This window comes from Helianthus annuus, chromosome 13, assembly GCF_002127325.2.
Source record: "Helianthus annuus cultivar XRQ/B chromosome 13, HanXRQr2.0-SUNRISE, whole genome shotgun sequence".
NCBI lineage: Eukaryota > Viridiplantae > Streptophyta > Magnoliopsida > Asterales > Asteraceae > Helianthus > Helianthus annuus.
Genome location: NC_035445.2, coordinates 79,126,047 through 79,153,584, shown reverse-complemented (window position 1 = coordinate 79,153,584; position 27,538 = coordinate 79,126,047). Strand labels below are relative to the sequence as shown.

Genomic DNA, 27,538 nt, shown 5'->3' with positions numbered 1-27,538 from the left:
AAGTGTGTTTACTTTCATTTTTTAATAAATTATTAACTTCATTAGAATCTGTCAATGATTTTTTAAATGTGACAATTGACCATTAACTGTTAAACATATACAATAGATTTTGAAAATGATGACAAAATTGATTGTTTAAAATAACAGTTAATATATGAAAAAATATAAAAACATAAAATTGAAAACCAAAACAAATGTCAATAACCATAAAAACCATATAAAAACTTAAAAAGTAACATATGGAATCATGACATAATTGTTTTATCTCTAATGACTAAGCCTAACGTAAGGTACAACCAGATCAACACTCAAAACCTGGTCATTTTCATCAAAAGAATAATAAACCCTGTCACGGACCTTAATTCCAGCAGCTTTCATAAACTTCTTCCAACTAGTTAAAGCATATCGCCATCCAGATCCATCGCTTTTCCTTTCACGTCTGGTACCGTGAGTAAATTGCTTTGGCGGATCCAGATGATTAAGTCTAACGGTGATATCTCTTAAACCTTCATCAAGTCTAGCCATACGTGAAACAGGATCGGGAATCCTCTGTATTGTTGTACAAAAAAAAATTAATTAAAATTATGAAACCAAAATAACAGTGTTTAGAAAGAAACATATAAAGTTTATATAACTTACAAAATAACGATCACCAGCCGTACGAACAAAATGACGAACACCACCAGGTAATACTTCATAAACATCATCTTCAGCATCGATAGGTGCAACGTCAGTCTGAAAATTTAATATATAGAACTGAATTAAAATAAACATGCATAAAATATTCAATGGCGTACAAATATGTAACTTACCTCGTCGACCTCTAAATCCGGAAAATTCATTTCAAGACCGTTTTTCCCACAAACTTTTAAATGGAAAAAATTACCAAATGATTTTGTAAAAAATAGAAAACAACCATCCTTCAGCTGTAACTGACTAACAATTACATCAATACCAACGGAAAAACCTACTTTTCCGTCAGATGTTTCAATGAGAACGTTAAACGTGTTGTTTTCTGTAACTACAGTAGAGATTACATCATTTGACGAATAATCATAGTGTTTTGGAAGGATACATTCAGGAATGACCTGTTGGAAGGATAAAAAATAATCAGCAAAAAGTAAATTACATATAACTAAAGTAATACATCAATAGAGTATGAAATCTCTATATATAACTTATCTTACATAAAATTGAGATGATGTAGGGAGCAGTGTGACAACCCGAACTTTCAAGGTTAGTGCCCCTTCGTTACGCGATCCCGTTTTATTATTATTTCTTTCCATCACGTCTCTCTTCGATGATAAAAGTTATTTTGCACTCGTGACTTTAGTAAACTTGCTGGTCGTTAAATGTGATTGTGTATGTTGGTGCAAGTGGGCTACGGGGTTGAGTTGGGTCTTGCAGAAGTCATTGGGCCGCCATCACTTATAAGTATCTTGGCCCAACCTCCCTTAATAATTCTTAACTTAATGCTACTTGGCCCAACCCCCTTAATATTAGAGAACTCGGCCCAACTCCCTTCTCTATTATATGTATGCGTAGACTAGAGAGTAATGCACGACCACTATCATATTTGCAAACCCTAATCAAGTGTGAACGGCCGTAGCAAAATTCCAGTCAGGATCACCATCATCGGTTAGTACTATTCTTGTTTGTTCACCCTGTTAATCGTTGATCCTATAAGAACATGTGCTAGATTTTATGTTTGGGCAAGCTGGTTAGTTTCAATCTCAAAACTGCTTGATGATAATGATGCTTAGACTAAGAGTACAAATAGGAATTTAACACATGGTTGATAGGTTATAGTTGTGAAATCAAAGGTGTTATGTGGTGTTATGATCTTGGTGTGATAAATGCTCGAATATAGATGTGTACATGCTAGCCGATCTCTAATTGCATATATGCATACATATATATGGGTGATTGTTGTCATAAAATCCGTACGTGTCACAACTTGATGGGTTGTTGGGTGACATAGGCAAAGTTTGATAAAACTGTTTGAGGTCCAATAGATTAGCTAGGGATGGTAAAAACCGGGATGATTGCGATAATGAATCTGGGTACTGGGTGATTAACTGGGTTTCATATATTAGGGGACTATTGGGCCGCATATGACTGGGTTAATACCTATGTCTTTCCAGTAGCATACATCGGCTCACAAGGTGACTTCTTGGGCCCAAAACATGCTCTATATAAGGGGTATAAGTTGGCCCAGTAGTAGCAGCCGGATAACTGGGTTGTTCGGCCCACTTCATTTGACATTTATGTTTGTACCATGTGTGACTAGCTGGCAAGATAACCCGAGTATGTTAATAAATAATAATAATCATGTTGTGATTTAGGGTGAACATGTTTAGATTGACATTCATGGAATAATTTTGGTCATATGGGTTGAAGTATTTACTGGGCTTGAATGTTGAATGCGGACAACGAATAATTGTACATGGACCGATTACATATTGTATGTGTAAGTCTTGGGCTGAATAATGAACATAAGTAACATAAAACCCAAATGAGCTTCATATTTGGATCTGGGTCAGATATGTGACCGATTTCATATGTACAAAGGGGCTGGGGCCTTTTTGGATTTCATGAGCACTTATAAAAGAATAGGGCTGGATAATTTTCAAAAGGGGTAAAACAAGTTGTTGGGCCAACCATTCTGGGCCGAGCAAACTGCCAAAGTGGTGACTGCATGGGGTAGGAATTGGCTGGACAATACGTGTTTAGATTTGTTAGTAATTATGTTCTTACATGGCTTACCTTTGAATTATTTATGTGTGTAACATTGGGTTCGAGGGGTGTACAAACAGGTTATGTATGTATGTATTTGGCATGTCGGGTAGTCACATGTGTGTGTGTTATGAGCTAAGAATATGCTTGATGTGAACCTCGCATAAGTTAAATAGTTGTACGCTAAGTACATGTAAACTGACTATAACTGGTAACCTTATAGGACGCGTTGATTTACTGAATAACAAGTAGCAAATCCTACCGAGCAAACCAAAGGTGAGTTCACTACATTCGAGCATGCGTCCCAGTGGTTGGGGACAGTCAGTGGGTATCCCATGGGGGGAATGAGTCTTTGGGTAAAAACGAGTATATTGGTTAATATTCTCACCTATCATCTTTTGTAAGTCCCTCATCGGGTATTAGTTAGTAGCGCTACTTAGGTTTGGCACCCTCACCCCGTGCCTGTAGAGGACGGAGGTGAACTAATGACCCAGTCTGGCCCAGTACTAGATAGGAGTACGTGGGAAGGGCAGTCGTGTATTTCAGGAGCCGTCATTGTTCGGAATTGAGATATTAACAATATTACTTGCATTGATTATTGAACTGTTTTACATACAACGGGTAACAAACGTTTTCTAAAACTGTGAACTCGCCAGCTTTGTCTGATACGTGTGTTACATGCTCGCAGGTCCTTAGATACTGGGAACACAGGAACTTGCTGGCTGGAGGGCGAGAGTGGTCATGGTTACACTGGTGAACTTAGTTATCAGACATTTATTTATTGTGGTTGTTTGAATAGTATTTACAGTATGATACATTAACGCTTCCGCTGAACCTATGGTTTTTGAACAACTTATGTTTGGGATTTCAGTATTCTTAAATGATGGAACTTTATTTCAAACTTGTGATTCAATGTAATTGGTGGCTCATTGCTAGTCGTCACACGCCTCACAGGGACACTCCCTAGGTGGTAATTTGGGGGTGTGACAGTTTGGTATCAGAGCCACTGGTTATAGTGAATTTGGTTTTAAAAATGTTTTATAAAACCAGACTATAACTGAACTGATACGACATACTGATACGACATGGACCATGACACTCAGCTCCAGGCAGCAAGGTTCGTCTCCTGTTTACTATTGCATAGCATAGTTTGTACATACTGATGATTAGTATCACACTCGAACGCACGCATGATATTACAATACGAATTACTATGCTATCTGTCCATACTACGTGTTTTTAAGAGTAGAACTCTTCTTGGGTTTACATGCTCTATGTTGTGATATCGACGGTCGTACTGTATGAATTTTGGGAAACCTTTTTTTTAACATGAGTAGGGAGGAACTGAGATAAGCATGCAAATCAGGTTATTATTATGGGTGCACACATAATAACAACGTGAGGTGCATGTGAGTCCCAGTAAATCTCGACTAGTGTGAAAAAGGAATCCCGCGTTGTTAGTCAATGTTGTATTAGAACCTCGAAAACTGTGAATACTATAGCAATACTTGACATCCGCTTGAAATGGTCTGTTAATTTGTTACTTCTTCCCATACTTATAGAATCATGAACGGACGTGGTGGAGGTCGTCGTGGTGGACGCGGTGGACGTGGTGGAGGCCGCGGTGGCGGACATGGCGAAATCTATATGACTCAAGCTGAGCTAGAGGAATTACTCAACGCCCAGGTGGCTGCAGCCTTGGCAGCTTATCAGGCTGGTATGACATGTACCAGACATTCCTTCCTTTGAATCGTGAACTTGAGTCTTATTTGTTGGTTTATTTTCTCTCGTTAATAGGTCAGCCGGCGCCACAAAACCAGCCTCACCCACCGGTCTGCACTTTTAAAACTTTCATGGATTGCAAGCCACAGACCTTCAGTGGCACTGAAGGGGCTGTGGGACTTATACGCTGGTTCGAAAAGGCGGAGTCAGTGTTTGCGATATGTAACTGCCCAGTTGGGGATAGAGTAAAGTTTGCAGCAGGCACGCTTCAGGATGGTGCCTTGACCTGGTGGAATGCCCAGGTCCAACTGCTAGGTATTGAGGCAGCAAACGCCACTACGTGGATGATTTCAAAGAACTGATGAGAGAGGAATACTGTCCTCGAGACGAAATACAGAAGTTAGAGAATGAGTACTACGATCTAAAAATGGTGGGGTCTGAAATTGAGGCGTATGTGAAGCGGTCGTATGAGTTAGCTGATTTGTGTCCGACTCTGTCCCGACCCATGTCCCGAAGAATCGAGTTGTTTATTAAGGGGTTACCTCCACGGGTGAAGGGTTTAGTTACAGCGGCGAACCTCAATAACCTAACACAGATTGTTAGATTGGCGCATAAGATCGTTGACCAGGAAGTGGAGAGCGACTCATTGCCACCTCGTATTTCTAGCACTACCACAGCTGCCACTACTTCCACTGCATCTGCTGCTGATAGCAAACGTAAGTGGAATGATACGGACAAGGGGTCCAACTCTGCACAGCCTCAGAAGAAGATGGATACTGGCAGCACCCGCAGTTTCAGTCAGACAGCATCAGTGAATCAGAACTCGAGTAACAAATCAGGGCAGGGATCATATGCGGGGAAGCTACCCTTGTGCAGCAAGTGTAACTATCATCACAAGGGACAGTGTGCTCGGGTTTGTCATCTATGTAATCGACCAGGGCATATGGCCAGGGATTGTAGGACCACACTTCCAGCTCAGCAGCAGCCAGCGCAGCAGACGGGTAGGCAACAGCCTCAGCAAACTCAGGGTACTCAAAGAGGGTGTTATCAGTGTGGGGCCGAGGGGCACTTCAAGCGAGACTGCCCTCAGCTGAGGCAGAACACAGGGGGTGGTAACGGGAACAATAATGCGGGGAATAACGGGGGTAATGTTGCGCGTGGGCGCGGGTTTGTGCTGGGAGCTGGGGAAGCGCGGAACGACGGCAACGTGGTTACTGGTACGTTTTCAGTGAACGGTGCTATTGCTTCTATTTTATTTGATTCTGGTGCCGACTGGAGTTACGTGTCTTTAGAGTTTAGTTCCCAGTTAGGATTAAGTCCTACACTTCTCGTAATGAAACACATAGTAGAAATCGCAAATGGTAAAACAATCGAAGCTACACATGTTCTATTTGGGTGTAAAATCGATCTTCTGGGTCAAGTCTTCGACATTGACTTAATTCCTATTACTCTTGGAAGTTTCGACGTGATCGTTGGTATGGACTGGTTGTCCAAGAATCAAGCGGAGATTCTCTGTAAGGAGAAGATCATACGTGTTCCCCTTCCTAGTGGGGAATTTCTATCAGTTCAGGGTCATCGCAGCGGGATCCCAGTTAGTATTGCCTCGGCAATGAAGGCTCAGAAGTATTTGCGTAAGGGCTATCCTGCTATACTGGCTCTTGTCACTGATTCACCGCCTAATGAAAGGAAGATTGAGGATCTTCCAGTTGTTCGTGACTATCCTGACGTATTTCCTGCGGAACTCCCTGGTTTACCTCCACACCGTCAGGTGGAATTCCAGATTGACCTCGCCCCAGCGGCAGCCCCAGTTGCTCGTGCTCCTTATCGTCTTGCGCCAGGGGAACTGCAGGAATTATCAAACCAACTCCAAGAGCTGTTGGATAGGGGTTTCATCCGACCTAGCTCTTCCCCCTGGGGAGCCCCAGTCTTATTTGTGAAGAAAAAGGATGGGTCCTTGCGAATGTGTATAGATTATCGCGAGCTCAACAAGATGACAATCAAAAATCGTTACCCTTTGCCTCGTATTGACGACCTGTTTGACCAATTACAAGGGTCGAGCTTTTACTCTAAGATCGACTTAAGGTCTGGTTATCATCAAGTGCGAGTCAGAGAGGAAGACGTCCCCAAAACCGCGTTTCGGACGCGATACGGTCACTATGAGTTCTTGGTTATGCCATTCGGGTTAACCAACGCACCAGCGGTCTTCATGGACCTCATGAACCGCGTGTGCAAGCCCTACCTTGATGACTTCGTGATCGTTTTTATTGACGACATTCTAATTTACTCCAAGAACAAGGAGGATCATGAGCGGCATTTACGTCTCATCCTAGAACTCCTGAGGAGGGAGCAGTTGTACGCAAAATTTTCTAAATGCGATTTTTGGATACGGGAGGTACATTTTCTGGGGCATATAGTTAATGAGGTGGGCATACATGTGGATCCTGCCAAGGTTGACGCCATTAGAAATTGGGCGGCACCAAAGAACCCTTCGGAGGTGCGGCAATTTCTCGGTCTAGCAGGGTATTATCGTCGTTTCATTCAGAACTTCTCAAAGATTGCACAGCCACTCACCTCGTTAACACAGAAGAAAGTGGTTTACTCTTGGGGGACGAAGCAGGAGGATGCTTTCCAGCTTTTGAAACAAAGGTTATGCAGTGCACCAATCTTATCTCTACCGGATGGCACTGAGGATTTTGTAGTTTATTGTGATGCTTCGATTCAGGGTCTCGGTTGCGTGTTGATGCAACGCGAAAAGGTGATAGCTTACGCTTCTCGACAGTTGAAGGTTCACGAGAAGAACTATACGACACATGACTTGGAGTTAGGAGCAGTGGTGTTTGCGCTGAAGATTTGGAGGCACTATTTATACGGTACGAAGTGCGTTATCTATACCGACCACAAGAGCCTTCAGCATATCTTTGACCAAAAAGAATTGAATATGCGTCAGCGTCGTTGGGTGGAATTGTTCAATGATTACGAGTGTGCCATCAAATACCACCCAGGTAAAGCTAACGTTGTGGCGGACGCACTTAGCCGCAAAGAAACGAAGCCTAAACGCGTTCGCGCATTACAGCTCACTATCCATTCCAGCCTTCCTGATAAGATTCGTACGGCCCAGACTGAGGCATTGAAGGAAGAGAACATTAAAGCTGAGGGTTTACGCGGTATGGAAAAACAGCTTGAACAGACATCTGATGGCATCTACTACATCATGGGAAGAGTATGGGTTCCTCTGTTTGGTGATCTTAGAGAACTTGTGATGGATGAAGCACACAAGTCACGATATTCTATTCACCCGGGATCGGACAAGATGTATCACGATCTTAAGGTTATGTATTGGTGGCCGAATATGAAAGCCCTCATCGCCACGTACGTGAGCAAATGCTTAACTTGTGCGAGAGTTAAAGCGGAACATCAGAAGCCTTCGGGTCTACTGCAGCAGCCAGAAATACCCAAATGGAAGTGGGAACAGATCGCTATGGATTTCGTTACTGGATTACCGAGGACTCAGGCTGGAAACGATACTATATGGGTGATTGTCGATCGACTCACGAAATCGGCACATTTTCTAGCAATCAAGGAAACAGATAAGTTTTCGCAGCTTGCAGCAGTGTATCTTAAGGAGGTAGTTGCTCGGCACGGAGTGCCAACTTCTATCATCTCAGATCGAGATCCGCGTTTTACTTCTGAATTATGGCAGTCTATGCACAAATTGTTCGGTTCGAAACTTGATATGAGCACCGCTTACCACCCACAGACGGATGGTCAGAGTGAGCGCACTATTCAGACACTTGAAGACATGCTGCGGGCATGTGTGATCGATTTTGGGAAGGGATGGGAAAGACACTTGCCGTTAATAGAGTTCTCCTACAACAACAGCTACCACACAAGTATTCAGGCAGCTCCGTTCGAAGCATTGTATGGGCGGAAATGTCGTTCCCCTCTCTGTTGGGCAGAAGTAGGTGACAGTCAACTCACAGGTCCTGAACTCATTCTGGAAACTTCACAAAATATAGCTCGGATAAGGGATCGTATGGCAGCAGCACGTGATCGCCAGAAAAGTTATGCTAACAAGCGTAGAAAGCCTTTGGAGTTCGAAGTTAATGATCGGGTTATGTTGAAAGTTTCACCGTGGAAGGGCGTTGTACGCTTCGGGAAGCGTGGCAAGCTTAATCCACGTTACATTGGGCCATTCAAAATTATTGAGCGGATCGGTAAAGTCGCTTACAGACTCGAGTTACCTGCGGAATTAGGCAATGTTCACGATGTGTTTCACGTTTCTCAACTAAAGAAGTGTCTGGTCGATGAGACACTAGTTGTGCCATTTCAAGAGCTCAAGTTGGATGACAAGCTGCAATTTGTTGAAGAGCCTATTGAAATCATGGATCGGGAGGTCAAGGTGCGTAAACACAGTCGAATTCCGATTGTTAGGGTCCGATGGAATTCAAGACGTGGACCAGAGTTCACGTGGGAACGCGAGGATCAGATGAAACTAAAATACCCTCACCTCTTTCCCAAAGACAAGGCAGAGTCAAGCAAAACTAGCGAATCTCGGGACGAGATTCCCCTTCAAGTTGGGGATGATGTAACACCTGAGGAAATTCCGCAACGATCTTGAATTGTCGCTTCACTCTCTTGTACCTATTTGCTAAATTTCGGGACGAAATTTCTTTCAAGTTGGGGATGATGTGACAACCCGAACTTTCAAGGTTAGTGCCCCTTCGTTACGCGATCCCGTTTTATTATTATTTCTTTCCATCACGTCTCTCTTCGATGATAAAAGTTATTTTGCACTCGTGACTTTAGTAAACTTGCTGGTCGTTAAATGTGATTGTGTATGTTGGTGCAAGTGGGCTACGGGGTTGAGTTGGGTCTTGCAGAAGTCATTGGGCCACCATCACTTATAAGTATCTTGGCCCAACCTCCCTTAATAATTCTTAACTTAATGCTACTTGGCCCAACCCCCTTAATATTAGAGAACTCGGCCCAACTCCCTTCTCTATTATATGTATGCGTAGACTAGAGAGTAATGCACGACCACTATCATATTTGCAAACCCTAATCAAGTGTGAACGGCCGTAGCAAAATTCCAGTCAGGATCACCATCATCGGTTAGTACTATTCTTGTTTGTTCACCCTGTTAATCGTTGATCCTATAAGAACATGTGCTAGATTTTATGTTTGGGCAAGCTGGTTAGTTTCAATCTCAAAACTGCTTGATGATAATGATGCTTAGACTAAGAGTACAAATAGGAATTTAACACATGGTTGATAGGTTATAGTTGTGAAATCAAAGGTGTTATGTGGTGTTATGATCTTGGTGTGATAAATGCTCGAATATAGATGTGTACATGCTAGCCGATCTCTAATTGCATATATGCATACATATATATGGGTGATTGTTGTCATAAAATTCGTACGTGTCACAACTTGATGGGTTGTTGGGTGACATAGGCAAAGTTTGATAAAACTGTTTGAGGTCCAATAGATTAGCTAGGGATGGTAAAAACTGGGATGATTGCGATAATGAATCTGGGTACTGGGTGATTAACTGGGTTTCATATATTAGGGGACTATTGGGCCGCATATGACTGGGTTAATACCTATGTCTTTCCAGTAGCATACATCGGCTCACAAGGTGACTTCTTGGGCCCAAAACATGCTCTATATAAGGGGTATAAGTTGGCCCAGTAGTAGCAGCCGGATAACTGGGTTGTTCGGCCCACTTCATTTGACATTTATGTTTGTACCATGTGTGACTAGCTGGCAAGATAACCCGAGTATGTTAATAAATAATAATAATCATGTTGTGATTTAGGGTGAACATGTTTAGATTGACATTCATGGAATAATTTTGGTCATATGGGTTGAAGTATTTACTGGGCTTGAATGTTGAATGCGGACAACGAATAATTGTACATGGACCGATTACATATTGTATGTGTAAGTCTTGGGCTGAATAATGAACATAAGTAACATAAAACCCAAATGAGCTTCATATTTGGATCTGGGTCAGATATGTGACCGATTTCATATGTACAAAGGGGCTGGGGCCTTTTTGGATTTCATGAGCACTTATAAAAGAATAGGGCTGGATAATTTTCAAAAGGGGTAAAACAAGTTGTTGGGCCAACCATTCTAGGCCGAGCAAACTGCCAAAGTGGTGACTGCATGGGGTAGGAATTGGCTGGACAATACGTGTTTAGATTTGTTAGTAATTATGTTCTTACATGGCTTACCTTTGAATTATTTATGTGTGTAACATTGGGTTCGAGGGGTGTACAAACAGGTTATGTATGTATGTATTTGGCATGTCGGGTAGTCACATGTGTGTGTGTTATGAGCTAAGAATATGCTTGATGTGAACCTCGCATAAGTTAAATAGTTGTACGCTAAGTACATGTAAACTGACTATAACTGGTAACCTTATAGGACGCGTTGATTTACTGAATAACAAGTAGCAAATCCTACCGAGCAAACCAAAGGTGAGTTCACTACATTCGAGCATGCGTCCCAGTGGTTGGGGACAGTCAGTGGGTATCCCATGGGGGGAATGAGTCTTTGGGTAAAAACGAGTATATTGGTTAATATTCTCACCTATCATCTTTTGTAAGTCCCTCATCGGGTATTAGTTAGTAGCGCTACTTAGGTTTGGCACCCTCACCCCGTGCCTGTAGAGGACGGAGGTGAACTAATGACCCAGTCTGGCCCAGTACTAGATAGGAGTACGTGGGAAGGGCAGTCGTGTATTTCAGGAGCCGTCATTGTTCGGAATTGAGATATTAACAATATTACTTGCATTGATTATTGAACTGTTTTACATACAACGGGTAACAAACGTTTTCTAAAACTGTGAACTCGCCAGCTTTGTCTGATACGTGTGTTACATGCTCGCAGGTCCTTAGATACTGGGAACACAGGAACTTGCTGGCTGGAGGGCGAGAGTGGTCATGGTTACACTGGTGAACTTAGTTATCAGACATTTATTTATTGTGGTTGTTTGAATAGTATTTACAGTATGATACATTAACGCTTCCGCTGAACCTATGGTTTTTGAACAACTTATGTTTGGGATTTCAGTATTCTTAAATGATGGAACTTTATTTCTAACTTGTGATTCAATGTAATTGGTGGCTCATTGCTAGTCGTCACACGCCTCACAGGGACACTCCCTAGGTGGTAATTTGGGGGTGTGACAAGCAGATACGTCCAAAAAGTGCTATTACTAACCCCATCAAGAAAATATGTTAACTTAAAGGTAGTAGAATCTATAGGATTAAATAATACCAAACAACCTATGGTTAGTCGTAAATGTTCTACAACTTTGGACCAACCATGAAAAAAGAATATTTTTCCTTTAGCAGCGCTTAATCCAACATTAAATACTCGGCCATCTTCTGTGTGTATATCAACATTCGTAGGACATTTATATACACCCCATAGTTTACACACAGCGGCATCTGGAATGCACTAATAAAAAAAAGAAATTGATTTATTATTATAGGGAAAAAAATATAAACAGTACAATAATAAAAGTCTGTACTTAATAAGAAGATAGAGAAAATAAAAAAAAATATTTATTAAGTTGTAATTTACCATAATAAACTCGTCTGCTTTATTCATGTGCCTACAGAAGCAGGGTCCCCTGAAACTGATTTAAAGATTACGATGTTAATCAAATCTCTTATGTTAAGTTAGCATGATAAAAAAAATTAAAACAAAAGACAGATTCTAAAAATGACATACCTTGATGAACTTTCAGCCATATGAAATACCTACATAAATAAAAGGTTACATAAACAAAGCACGTCAGATGTAGTTAAAGATTATTTTAGAAAATGATTTGCATTGACATTACTATAAACAAATTACCGCAGTATAATATAACCTAGTATACTATGATCAAATATAGATAAAGTTAAAAATGAAAAAAAAAATATATATTACTGAACAAATAATATAAATTTATATGACAATAAGTATCATCGCATGTATAACATAAGCCTAAAAAGTCCATCAGACTGAAAAAATCATATAAACAAAATCTTACAAAATAGTAAGCATCAAAAATCGCCGTTAGATCAACATGAAAATCAATGCTAATGGGATTAAGGATCTGGAATGACATTCCCATCATTAAAAAACATAATGAAATATAACTGATTAGAAATCAACTCATATAAAAAGTAAAGACAGACATTGATTTCTATCGGATACAGGGTTTAGTGTAAATAACGTTAAATACCAAAAATTAAAGATAAATCTAAAAAATGTTACATTCCAAAGGGAATTAGGGTTAAATAAACATCAAAATACATTTAGCACATAACATAAAAGCAATTAACACATGAATAAAAACTAAAGAATTAATTTAAAAAAAAAAACTTACAGATTGTAAAGCGATATGTGAACTTGAGGAATGGATTCAATGAATTGTAGATATAGATGGTATGGATAGAAGAACGTCAACCCATATATATATATATATGTAGATCCACTTAATAAATTCATTGAACTTATAGAAACCAATGGTATTCTTGGAATAAGATTGGAGAGAAGTTGAAGAGTTGATTGGAACCATAACTGCAAAAGGAAGTAAATAATATGTTAATATGAAATTAATTATAGAAACATTGACCAATTATATAAACAGACAATTAATTACATTTAATCATATTTAAACCAAAATTCAATAATTTTTAACACAAATTATTGTTAATTAAAAAAAATAACGGAAAAATATACAAAAACAAATTAGGTGGTTTGATCTAACATCTGTTCCTTGACAATTTCCGTATTCCGATTGTTTTGACGGAATTATTAATTTAGAAAGAAGAAACAATCATAAACAATCAAGCAAAACATCTGATCTAGATTTAGGTTTTTATTTAACAACACTAAGCATGTTCAATCCATTAGAATAAATATGAATCCTACATAAACAACAAAGTGAAAACAAACATATTCAAGATTTATGATCGGATCCTCAAGAATCAGACCAAATCATACTTGACAGAAGCAGAAACAATGTTTTAAAAGATAACTATGTATATAAATTAATAACATACAATCAAAGTCAGATCTTCATTCATAATGTATATAACAAATATTTATATTCAATTTAGCGTTTTTACCTTTGATCTTGAAGTAATTTTCGTAAAGAAGGTGAGAAGATAACCGATTGAATGTTCTTGACGTTGAGAGAAGAAGGTAAAGTTGAGGTAGGTATGATGAGAGATAAGAAAATGAAAAACTTTATAAAGGATCCGAAATTATGCATTGGGTCAACTCGGAAATGGAAAACCCGAACCACAACAATCCGGATCCCGCGTCCAATTTTGTTCATATCGAGAAAGGCTATTGCTTTTGTTAATTCCCTCCTAAACACCAAAAATGAGGTTGCCACATCAGCAAAAATGCCCCAAATTCAATGCCACCTAGCCCAAATCACTTCTCATTTATATATATATAGAGATAATTCATAAAATCAGCAGCATACTTTAACATGTTATAATTAACAAATCGATACTTTAAAATTCATCATCACATACAGTGGCAAAAAGAATGCATAATTGCAATAAGATAATATGTCACTGTATGTCAGATTAAACTAAATTAAGTCCATAGACTAATAACAAAATCCAATAAAACATTATGATTAATATATATATTGGATGAGTATTGCTGTAACATAAGTTTAGGATAATGTTAGATCCTTACTATTCCAATTTGAATTTGATATTTGAAATAATTTATGAAAAGGACAAATCGAAACTCATTGATTTGATTTGATTTGTGATTTCATGATTCATAAAAAGGTTAATAAAAAAAAATTATAAGTGATAATGCTAATTAAAACTCATGAGCAGTATACTTTAACATGTGATAATTAACAAATCATGGATCCATTTTCAATTGATTGAATTGAATGATTTAACCGTGGCTCCGATACCACATATTGGTTATTCCATTATAATGGACAACATTGGGAGCTAATCATTTTCAATTCAATCAGTTTGATTTAAACATAACATAAACATTGATGCCGAGTAATAGATACTTACTTGTGGGAATGGTTATCTTCGCAGATGATGAAGCCATGATTCCCGCAATGATGTTCTTGGTTCCACTTTAGGGTGTCCTTTTAGGATGGATAAAAATTTAAAGAGAATGAGATGAGTTCTTGGTGTATCATAAGTCTCTTTTTATTCTCTTTTTTATAGTAACCTGAAGGGTAACCCTACATATTCTACTAGTATCATTATTTCTATCAATTAATGGTTTATAATTAATATATAGAATAATAATGTCAAATGGTTATGTTCAATTAATTGATCAACTAAGGCCGCATTTATGAAGAACTCTAACATTTCATGTTGGTTATTCAATTATAATGGACAACACCGGGAGCGATTGGTTTCAATTCAATCAGTTTGATTCAAACATAACATAAACACGGATGCCGAGTTAGATATACTTACTTGTGGGAATGGTTATCTTCGCAGATCATGAAGCCATGATTCCCACAATGATGTTCTTGGTTCCACTTTAGGGTGTTCCTTTAGGATGGATCAAAATTTAGAGAGAAAGAGATGAGTTCCTGGTGTATCATAAGTCTCTCTTTATTCCATTCTTTTGGACACCTAACAGGCAACCCTACATATTCTACTAGTGCCATTATGTTCAATTAGTTGATCAACTAAGGCCACGTTTATGTATAAGTCTAACATTCTCCTACTTGGCCGAGTGATCATTAACGATGAGTATGAAGTAATTTTGGCCAAGTTTAAACCACTTATCAAGTCTCATGTTGAAACTATAGGAGAGAGTTACAATTATTCGAATTGAAGTTAATTCGAGACCCCCAATAATCATACTAAAGTATCAATATCAAACACTTAATCAAAAATCCAAATAACTGAAATGAAATCCATAGGGTAACAGTAATTACCTTACATAAGTATTTTCTATTAGTCATAAGGTGCGTACAAACATTAACATAGACAAAAATAACACATTCGAGGAAATAATAATAATCATTCATACACACCATGTGCTATCATACAAGGTCTTTACTAAAACCCATCCTCATTACAAGTTCTAGGAAAGTTCTGGGTGGTAGATCTTTAGTCATCATATCCGCCAGCATATCTTTAGTGCTTATGTGCTCGATACAAAGATTATTTTGCTCTACCCGTTCTCGAACGAACAAAAACTTTGTATTGAGGTATAAACAAGCTCCGCTCGAATTGTTACTGTTCGAGAAACTAACAGTAGTTGAGTTGTCACAGTTGATCTTCAATGGTCGTGATATGCAGTTAATAACTTTGAGTCCAGTGATAAGATTCCTTAACAACATCCCATGGTAGGTTGCATTGTACACTGCAACATATTTTGCCATCATCGTTGAGGTTGTTGTTAACTGTTGCTTATGACTCCTCCATGAAATTGATTTGGCTGCAATCATAAAGATATACCCCGAAGTTGATTTCTTGTCATCTTTGCATTTAGCAAAGTCATAATCAGAATAACCACTACTTCCAAGTTATGAGTTCTTCTGTATGTAAATATATAATCTTTCGTTCCTTGTAGATATCACAACACTGTCTTTGCTGCTTTCCAATGATCTAGGCCAGGATAAGACTGATATCGGCCTAGCATTCGAGCAATATATGTAATATCGGGACGAGTACAAACTTGAGCATACATCAAACTTCCCACTACTGAAGCATAAGGTATCAGCCTCATTTGCTCCTTTTCAACCTTTTTCGGATGTAACATCCGTCGAAATCGAAACTCCAAAATCCAACCTGGATTGTAAAAACCGAACTCTTTTCAATTAGATAAAAATAAGAATTTTTAATAATTTCATAATTTTAATATTTTATAAATTAATTATCGCCGCTTATCACGTTCGGTTAAAACCAGATTAAAAACAATAAATTTATAAAGATTCTCAGTTATTTCAGTTAGTTTTATATAAGGGAAGTGTTAAACGGAGTTAACTATGTTAGTAGTTGAAGTTATAAGTTAAGGGTTATTTTTGAAATTAACAGGAACTATATTATAGGGTGAATTACATTTTTCGTCCTTTAAGTTTGTATCGGAATGCAATGGATAACCTTTAACTTTAATAATTACAATCACGGTCCTTTATTTGTAAAACTCATTACACCTTACATCCTTTAGTACTAATCCAGTTAAATTTATCAGTTAAGTTTAGTCATGTGCAAGGCACATGAGGGTATTTCAGTCATTTTCACACCACCATTTTATTTAATTGTATATTTATGAAGGAAACCCTAACCTTTTGTCACCGTTCTTCTTCTTCACATCCACCACCAACAACCCACAACCACTACCACTGTGAAGACAGCCACCACCACCATCGAATCCCACCACCACAACAGCTACCACCTGAAACTTCCGTCAAACCCAACCCTTCACCGCCCCACCTTTAACTGTGGCCCAGATCTGCAACAGAGTTTTAGATCTGCTTTTGTTTTGCCAGTTTTTTGCTCCATCGGAAGCCCATAGTTCACCACCGTTCCCCTTTCTCTCTCTCTCTCTCATACTTGCTTTCCGTCTCTCTCTCTCTCTCTCTTTGTTTCTTATTATTTTGTAAATTCAAGTTCTTAATGTCGTGAAATATGTTTTTTAATGGCTGCATTTTATTCCAAACCAAACATATGTACAAACTTCTGCATTTAGCAAGAAGCTACAACAGAAGCTTTCAAGCTTTCAGCTTTCAGTTCAAAAAATATATATATATCATCCACCCCTAACATAAACTCTGAGAAAATTAATTGATTTTAAATCTTTGGTCTGTGCACAGAGAATGATATTCATGCCAAATTTGATTTTGGAGAACAAGTGGAGGGAGTTAAAGAAACAGAGATGAGGTAGGGAATGATCTATGTTTATGGGTAAAGGGGAATGATCTATGTTTTTATGTCTGTATTTATATCTTTTTGTTTTTTTAATTTTTTGGTTTAGTTGTTATTTTTTATGTTTATTTATTTGGGTGTAAAAGACATAAATGCCCTCATATGATATGACTTAACTTTTAAATTTAACCAGGTTAGTGTTAAAGGATGTAAGTTGTAATGAGTTTTACAAATAAAGGACTGTGACTGTAATTATTAAAGTTAAAGGGTATCCATTGAAGTCTGATACATACATAAAGGACGAAAGGTGTAATTTACCCTATATTATAACATAAACCCACTAACTAAGTTAGTTTGTTAAGTGAAAGCAGGGTTAACATCGTTATATAAGTTGAGAGCTAAATTGTATAACTTTGGAAACTTGATAAAAAGGAAATAAAGAGGAAAAAATGCTGGACCAGGGACTCGAACCCGAGTGACAGCACAAAGCAAACATAACACAAACCGCTAACCTACACAGCTAGCTGGCTATGTTTAAAGGATCCATTTATACTTATAATCAACCCAAACCAACCTGCAATCTATTGAAATAAAATGGAAGAAAAAAAATGACAGGCCAGGACTCAAACCCTGCATTTTTAGCAATTTCAGGGAAGAAGAAAGATTTGATCCGGGTTCGGGTTTGAATTTAAAAGATAAACACGCAGGCTTTCATTGCATAAAGGGATGTAGCCCAGTGGTTGTGTGTTGCAAGCTGTTTTGGTCGAACCACCCGAACGTCTTGTTCAACCCAACCATTTTCCTTTCATTTCTTGTCGTTTGATGTTCCTTCAAGTTCCAAATGACTTCTAAACGTGGTGAACTGAAGAGATGTTGTTTAACTTGATCATTATACACATTTATTGTTTTAATTTATTCGAATTAAATTTATATTAAATATCATCAAAGTTTCCAAGAACTCTAATCATTTTTGTTTCTCAAAATTCACAATCATAAGTCATAACATGTAGAATCTATTTTAGACGACATCTACAACCTTCCATAATACTCCATACTTTTTTATATCATCTTCACTATCCCAAAATTGCGGATTCACAAAAGGATGCAAAAATAGGTTCAACAATGGGTTCTTTGCACACTTAACAATGGATCAACTTATAATCAATCACAAACGTATAGAAATCAGTTACAACATGGCACCTCACATTTTTTAACCAACTAGGTTTATTATATGTGGTCAACTCATATTTTTTTGTTTTGTTCTTCTTTTCCGTTATAAAATTAAAAAATATTTTATTTTATAAAATTTCTTTCCTGTTATAAAATTTAAAAATATTTTGTTTTATAAAATCCTATGTCACACTCCAACCGATGGCGGAATCATCGGGCCTTGGCACTGAGCGAAACAGATTGTCCAGAAGTTTCCATAACAACTATCATTACTATTCAATTTATGTAATACGTCCCATACCGTACCTTAAATAGTAAACAAATTATTACAGATAACATCAAGTCAAATATTCTGTTCCGACAACTCATATTTCAAATATAAATATTGTTCAAATGCTTCTAGAGACTCGATCTGCAAGATCTACAGACAACTATGCTCTAGACGCTTATTCTAAGCTCGCCTTCCTAGCAGATAAGCATCCTAATTGCCTGTCACATACGTTAAAATAAAGTCAATACATAAAATGCAAAGGTGAGCATACAAGTTTGATAATAGCATAATAGAGTTCGAATAGTTTACGCATAACCGGCACGTACACAGAGGAAAACGAAGCATGTTAATTATCGACATGGATCTATCGATACCAATGACTGCGGGTTGACTGCCCGAGGCAGTTCGCAATACATGATTACCACCGTAATCCATGCAAGTAATGGTCCTTAACAACCCCCGTGTGAACGGGTGCTGAGTCCAAACTATAGTACTATCGTCGTTAAGGCAGGTAGACAGCATTCCAAGTGTAAACATAACAACAAGCATTCATTTAGTCACGTAATGCATGCGGTAATGGTTAGCGTTTTAAAGTGATTGCGTAGTGTGTTCGATGTGATTTCATATAAGTAACGTATGTAACACCCAAAAGTGCTAAAAACAAAAAGGGATCGAGTATACTCACAGTGATTTGATGGATTGAAGGGAGCACTTGAGAGTAGCGTTAGCCTGAATAGTTCGCTAGCATAACGATAAGCAATGCGAAAAATGGAAACGAGTGTTGGAGGGTCGGACAGCCTGGTCGATCGGACGGTAGGTCCGCTCGGACGGCTTGACCGTTCGGTTAACCAGTCTGTTCGGACAGCCTGTCCGGTCGGTCGGTAGGCCGATCGGTTGGGCTGTTCGAGTGGATTGTTTCTTCCTTTGAGAAGGATGTGTTTGTGTATGATGGTTTGACTTTTGAAGTTTTCGTTGTAGCATTTGAAAAACATTGAAGTATCCTTACCTTTCAGGTCGATCGATCGAACAGTTCGTTCGATCAGCCGGCTTAACCGATCGGTTAGGTACTTCATCAACGAGTTCTTGTCAGGGTGTCACCTGGTCGGACGGCTTGACCGATCGGGTGGCACTTCAACGCGTTGAATCATGTTGAAAATCGATTAAGTGTTGAAGCATAGTATCCCATGATCCGAAGAGTAATTCAAATCAGACCGTAGTCCGATCGAACAGCTCTTCGTTCAATACTAGACTCCATGGAATTGTTAAGGTGTGGGGCCATGTGCTAGCCGATCGGTTGGCCTGGTCGATCGGCTGGCTTGTCCGATCGGCTGGGCTGTCCGTTCGGACAGTCAGTCCGATCGGTCAGCATCCTGACCTGGTCGTCCCGTTCGTCTAACACTTGGCTGTTCTGATGGTTTGTCGTTATATCGAGGTGCTTTGACAACGATTTGAACCATATAACCCTCGTTCTTACTGATTTCTCCTGCTCGGACAGGAATCACCCAAATCCAGCCGGTGAACTGTTCGGAACATAGTTCAACGTTTAACCCGAAATCGGTGGACCTCGTAGATGGAACCCGAATCTTGAGTCGTGCAACCACCAAAATGATTAGCAAGTCGGCACAAGCTTCGTTTCTATCGGTTTGAAGGCTTTGAGTGTAAAAGAGTTAAAAGAAAGTTGGAAAAACCATCTTTCAATCCTTTTCACCGAGAAATGTTCAGATCTATGAAGGATCTTTGCTTGTTTATGTGGAAATCGGTTAGATCCAAGTGATTCTTGGTGGATTGAAGCCAAAACATGAAGTTCTTCAAGAACACCATGATGACATCATCCTAGAACACTTGAATCTTGATGATTTCACGGTTAGAAACCAAGATTTGAAAGATAGAAAGGTGTAGGAGTGTGTATAGATCAAGAAAGTACAAGATTTAGGATGAAATCTTACCGGAATCGGAAGGAATCTGAGAAAAAGGATGAGAGCACGAGCTGGTCGGTCAGAGCTTTCCAAAAGTAGAAAGTGTGACAATGACAGGGGTATTTATAGGCTTCCAAAAGAGGAAAGGGCTGGCCGATCGGCCAGGCATCCCGATCGGACAGCCTGTCCGATCGGACAGTCAGTCCGATCGGTTGGGCTGTTCGATCGGCTGAGAGCCTGATCGTTCAGCTGCCTATTTCGAGCGTTCGGCGCGATGATTTTTGATATTTCGATTTCGATTGAGGACGATGCGTGTACGATAGAGTTTCCTATTCAAATTACTTTTAATCCCAACCACTATATCTAACATACAATCATCTATATCTCGCGCTGTCTTTTCGCCACCCATTATCATAATTTGATTTCGATTGAGTTCGATTGATTCGATTGATTACCTCACATAACATAAAGTAAACATGCACAAGTAACACATAAGGCATACACACACGTATAATAGCAACCAAAGTTCACGTAATTCGAGTTTCGAGTTCGATGATGATCAGATTAGCTTGATTATCGATTAGTGAACTTTATCGCATTGTTACTTCCTACTATTCAAATTCGTAACGCGGTTTGCTTTGATAAATAAACTTCGATTAATTCGGTTTTAGCATATACTCCACATAATACAACTAACGTAATCACAAACACAAAATAGACTAACTACAGTCAAAGGAGTCAATCTTGAGTTTGACTTTGACTTTGACATTCGGTAACACGGGGTGTTACAGCCTCCCCCTGTTTAGGGAATTTCGTCCCGAAATTAGGCTGAAAGCTGCACAGCACCGTGAATCATCTTTTGCTACTTTCTCTCTCTAGACCTTCATTTGAACAACTGCGGGTACTTCGCCTTCATGTCGCTTTCGAGTTCCCAAGTGAACTCTGCGCCTCGTTTGCCTTCCCATCGGACTTTCTCGATAGGAATACGCGAGCGTCTGAGCTGCTTGGTTTGGCGATCCATGATTTCAACAGGCTTTTCCACGAAGTGTAGCGTTTCGTTTATTTGAAGGTCGTCGAGAGGCACAACTAGATCATGCTCAGCCAGGCATTTTCGGAGGTTTGACACGTGGAAGGTCGGGTGGACGTTACTAAGTTCCTTTGGTAGTTCGAGTCTGTAGGCGACTTTTCTGATCCTTTCCAGAATCTTAAAAGGTCCAACATATCGAGGCGCTAGTTTCCCTTTCTTGCCGAATCTGACCACACCCTTCCAAGGTGATACCTTTAGGAGTACGTAGTCGCCAACATCAAATTCAAGGGGCTTGCGTCGTTTATCGGCGTAACTTTTCTGTCTATCCCGAGCTTTCAACAAGTTGTCTCGGATTTGGAGGACCTTGTCAGTTGTTTCTTGTAATAGCTCAGGACCGGTTAATTGCGAGTGACCGATCTCGTGCCATACAATAGGCGATCGACATCTTCTTCCATATAAGGCCTCGAATGGTGCCATCTGGATGCTGGCATGATAGCTGTTGTTGTACGAGAATTCGACTAACGGCAGGTATTTGTTCCAATTACCACCGAAGTCTATGACACATGCACGGAGCATGTCCTCAAGAGTACGGATCGTTCTTTCAGTCTGTCCGTCGGTTTGAGGATGGAATGCGGTACTTAAGTTAAGCGACGTACCGAGAGCTGCTTGAAACGTTCCCCACAATCGCGAGGTAAACCGAGCATCACGGTTAGAGATAATGTCACGAGGCGTACCATGATTACAAATGATCTCGTCGGTGTAGATTCAGGCTAATCGTTCTACCTTGTAGTCTTCTCGTATTGGCAAAAAGTGGGCTGATTTGGTCAAACGATCAACTATAACCCAAATGCTGTCGTGATCTGATGACGTGGGTGGAAGCTTGGTTATGAAATCCATAGCTATACTCTCCAACTTCCATATAGGGATTGGCAGTTGTTCGAGTAAGCAAGAGGGTCTTCGATGTTCAGCCTTGACCCTTGCACAAGTCAGGCATCTTCCGACATAGAGAGCGATATCACTTTTCATGCCCGACCACCAGTGCTTGTAACGAAGGTTCTGGTACATCTTATCGGCACCGGGATGAATAGAATACCGAGATTTGTGGGCTTCATCCATTAAAATCCTTCGTAATTAGGTCCGCTTAGGAATCCAAATTCGGTCCAGAAAATAGAATATCCCATTCGATTTGCTTACAAGCTGAGCTCCATCGTGGTAGATTCTCTCTTTCTTCAGGGTGTGTTCATTAAAACAAGCATGTTGGGCTTCGCGGATGAGGGTTTCGAGATCGTGTTGGGCTTGAGTATTACGAATACTGAGCAAATAACTCCATCTGCTGAGCGCGTCGGCAACGACATTTGCTTTGCCTGGGTGATAATGAATCTCACAGTCGTAATCGTTGAGGAGTTCTACCCATCGGCATTGACGCATATTGAGTTCTTTCTGATCAAAGATGTGTTGTAAACTCCTGTGATCAGTGAAGATCGTACACTTAGAACCATACAGGTAGTGTCGCCAAATCTTTAATGCAAAAACAACCGCCCCTAGCTCGAGATCATGGGTTGTATAGTTCTTCTCGTGGATTTTGAGCTGTCGAGAAGCGTAAGCTATAACCTTTTCCCGTTGCATGAGAACACAACCAAGACCAAGGTTGGAAGCATCACAATAGACAATGAAACTGTTGTTCCCATCGGGCAATGTGAGGACAGGAGCATTGCAAAGCTTATGCTTGAGGGTTTGGAAAGCAGACTCTTGTTCAGTTCCCCAAACAAAAGACCTGTCTTTATGCGTAAGAGTGGTAAGCGGCACAACGATCTTAGAGAATCCTTCGATAAATCGTCGATAATAGCCCGCTAATCCGAGAAAAGAACGGACTTCAGACGGGTTCTTTGGCGTAATCCAGCTCTTAACTGCCTCAATCTTCGCAGGATCGACATGGATACCTTGACTATTCACGATGTGACCCAGAAACTGAACCTCCTCCAGCCAGAATTCACACTTGGAGAACTTAGCATAGAGTTGGTTCCCTTGGAGTAACTCGAGAACCAAACGTAGATGTTGCGCGTGTTCGGCTTTCGACTTGGAATAAATCAAGACATCGTCGATGAACACGATGACGAATCGGTCAAGATAAGGCTTACACACGCGATTCATCAGATCCATAAAAACCGCGGGTGCGTTGGTTAAACCAAAAGGCATAACAACGAACTCATAGTGGCCGTAGCGAGTGCGAAAAGCGGTTTTAGGTATATCTTCTTCCTGAATGCGTAACTGATGATAACCTGAGCGTAGATCGATCTTCGAGAAACACGTAGCACCTTGTAGTTGATCAAACAAGTCGTCGATGCGAAGTAGGGGGTAACGGTTCTTGATGGTTAACTTATTCAATTCCCGATAGTCAATACACATCCTGAACAACCCATCCTTCTTTTTGACGAAAAGGACTGGTGCGCCCCAAGGAGAGGTGCTCGGGCGAATAAAGCCTTTTTCGAGTAACTCCTGGAGTTGGTTCGAGAGTTCCCGCATTTCGGATGGCGCGAGTCGATAAGGGGCTTTGGCTACAGGGTTAGCTCCAGGAATGAGGTCGACACAGAAGTCGATATCACGACTTGGCGGTAATCCAGGAAGATCATCAGGGAACACCTGAGGAAATTCATGGACCACAAGAACGTCTTCAACTTCAGTCTTCCTTTTCTTTTCCTTCTCTGCTACTATAATGTTGGCCAAGAAAGCTCTGTATTCCTTGCGGAGATACTTACTAGCTTGGACACATGACATGAGCTTGAGACCTTTCGAAGCAATTTCACTGTACACACATAATAAATCACCATTCGCTAGCGAGAATCGAATCATCTTGTCGAAACACACAACTTCCGCATGGTTTTCGCGTAGAAAGTCCATGCCTACTATGATGTTAAAACTTCCGAGTTGCATCGGAATAAGGTCGATTGGGAAGATGTGATTGTTGAGCTTGAGAGTACAATCACGAAGAACAGAATTAACGGTGACAGTTCTTCCAGTAGCGACTTCAACTTCGAATGATGAGGGAAGATAAGAACGCTTACGACTAAGGAGCTTCTCGAATTCAAATGACACAAAGCAGTTATCGGCTCCAGTATCAAACAAACATGATGCATAAATACCATTCACAAGGAACGTACCATTAACCACGTTGTTGTCGGTCTGGGCTTGGCGAGCATTGGTTGTAGGTCCCCTTGATGTGTATGGATCTTCACAGAATCGTCTTTCCAATCAAGAGTGCGGAATCCTCTTGATCAGAATTAGCAGAAAACGTGTAGAAACAGAAACCAGCAATCACTTTCAAATCGGGTTTTCTATTGATTATCAATCACAAGGAATTACAATCAATCCAAAACCCTAACCACTATCAAATTCGTCCAAGCCTATGCTCTCACGAAAATACTCTCTCACACAACTGTTTTGGCTGATTTTCTGATTAACCTAAACCCTAAAGCCTAACCTTGTTTATATAACACAAGGTTTACAAGTGGGCTAGGTTTACACTCTTGGGCTGCGAATTGGACAGGCCCAATTCGCCCCCCATCACCCAATCCTTTGGGTTTAGTTAGCCCAAACATTACAATTTAACTAATACAAAGCTAAACCCGCTAACCGTTTATCGTTTAACCAATTACAAGATATCCAAAGACCAAATCTAAGCTGTTATCACAAATATGCACCAACAAACTCCCCCTTGACAATAGCTTCATAAAAACTTTATCTTCAGTCTTTTTTGCAATCTTCATGTAGTCTTGCATTGTCTTTGGTCTTTGGATAGCTTCAGCTTCAACAGCTTCTGTCAGCAACAGACTGTCATTAACAGACTCCCCCTAAGCTGATGCATCCAATCACCAAAGCTTCAAAACGTTAGCGTTTGAGTAAACTCCAGTTCAGCATTTGCAAAGTAATCTTCAACTTTTCAACTTTGTCTGCAATATAGAAAGGAGGTTCTACCATGCATCCAATCAAACTCTAATCTTCACACTGCTCAGCAACTTCTCAGCAACAAACTGCTTCAATCTGTATACTACAAAACAAACATCTCGAGAAACCATAAGAATTTTTCAACATAAGTTAAATAAATTATTATTATTCAAGAGATAGTTAAACTGTATCACAGATTAAGCATTTTCAACATATCATCACCAACACGCAAAACTTTTGTCCAACACAGAAGATCCTGCCTGATTGAAAATTTTGAACCCACTTTCTAACACCGTCTCCCCCTATCAGTAACAATTCCTCCACGAATAACAGTTTTCCGTACGTTAAGAATTTTAACCAGAAAAAGACACTATTTTTGGATTTTTATATTTTTCTGAAAGCAAGGAAATAACAAAAACAATAAACACTCTATTTTTGTGAGAATCACTGGTAAGAAGATCATATCAGCACAATCAAACTATTTCACACAATTAGATAATTCTTATTTTAATTTTTCGTGAAAAGCAGTTCAAGACGATTACCAGTATGTTTGTCCACTTAAACAAAATGCATGAACATTTCAAGTACCATTACCATATGATACGTTAAGGTAATTTTATTTACTGATATATTAGTGTGTCCCACAACAGGATATACCCCCACGATCAAGGTATGCACAAAGATTCATCGTAGTAGGTGAGTATACTGAATTCATCCTTTAAGATATCATGACGGTGTCTAGGTCTGCATGTAATCTGTTTTATCATGTTTTGATTGCTTAACAATGAACACCCAAAGAAATACTAATCAAATCCTGGAAATATAAACAGCACACTCTATCATGCAAGTATCTTCCCTACCACATATTTCACAAGTCCAATCCAGATTTCTGAAATCTTAACTGGGAATAGGTTGAGAGGAGAACAGAATAGATCTTTAGTAGAGATGGTATAATATACAGATCAAATGAGATTTTCTCAGTTTGATATAGGTTTCTTGGGTTTCTTTTGGGCACTTGAGGGCCTCTTTCGGGTGTATTAGATCTATAGCGCGACAACGTACAGCTAGGTCAGCATGTATCTGGATGCAGCAGAAGATGTCGTTGCCTAGCACCTCCAGGTCAGCATATATCTAGATGCAGTAGAGGAGGTACACGAATTTTTTCAGAGAAGATTTCAGAATCAGATCATTGTGTGTATCGGGACAACATACAGACATTCAAATAGAAATGAGCTAATTCCAAGTGACTTTCTTTCCTGAGGTCATGTACAATTTTAGTTCTAACAGACAGACAGCCAAGATATCCCTAGATGAAATAACAGTATAAAGACCCAAAACTTCAGATTTTGGCAATCTATCAACGCAAGAATTAAGGTCATTAAACCATACACTACCGATGTGTTCCCCACTCATATTCAGTTCAGTTAAGTTTATATCACATTGTTAAGTTGATTATTTCATGCTTTTTGCCTACTGGTACATCATATGATGAAGCTGCTATCACACTTAAGCAATTTAGGTTCAATTTCAGTGTAACAGTCTAACTTGCTGATGTACTATCATTTCTTCTTTTTCACACAGTGATAACTCAATTTTTGATTTTCTAATTTTTTTTATGTTTTTTATTTTTCAATTTTTTTTATTTTTTGATTTTTTAATTTTTTAATTTTTGATTTTTAACTTACTCCCCCTAAACACACGCACTATCTAAACTCTTTTTGGCTTAGGGAAATTTCTCCCCCTAAATTTTTGTTTTTATGGAGCAAGTTTTAAAAAACACAAATTTACAAACACAAATAGACTTCCACTTCAATCTGACAATAAGTTTTTCACTTTTGAAGTTTAGAAAAATCATATCCATCACTGA

General features: G+C 39.4%; 1 long non-coding RNA gene across 1 annotated transcript; it reads right to left on the bottom strand.

Moving 5' to 3' along the window:
* Positions 1–11,675: 11,675 nt before the first annotated feature.
* LOC118485655 lies at positions 11,676–12,929 on the bottom strand. The gene is made up of 4 exons (XR_004877272.1): positions 12,848–12,929; positions 12,205–12,233; positions 12,055–12,109; positions 11,676–11,928 (listed from the first exon to the last, which is right to left on the bottom strand). It is a non-coding gene; the product is annotated as an uncharacterized LOC118485655 (long non-coding RNA).
* Positions 12,930–27,538: the final 14,609 nt, after the last annotated feature.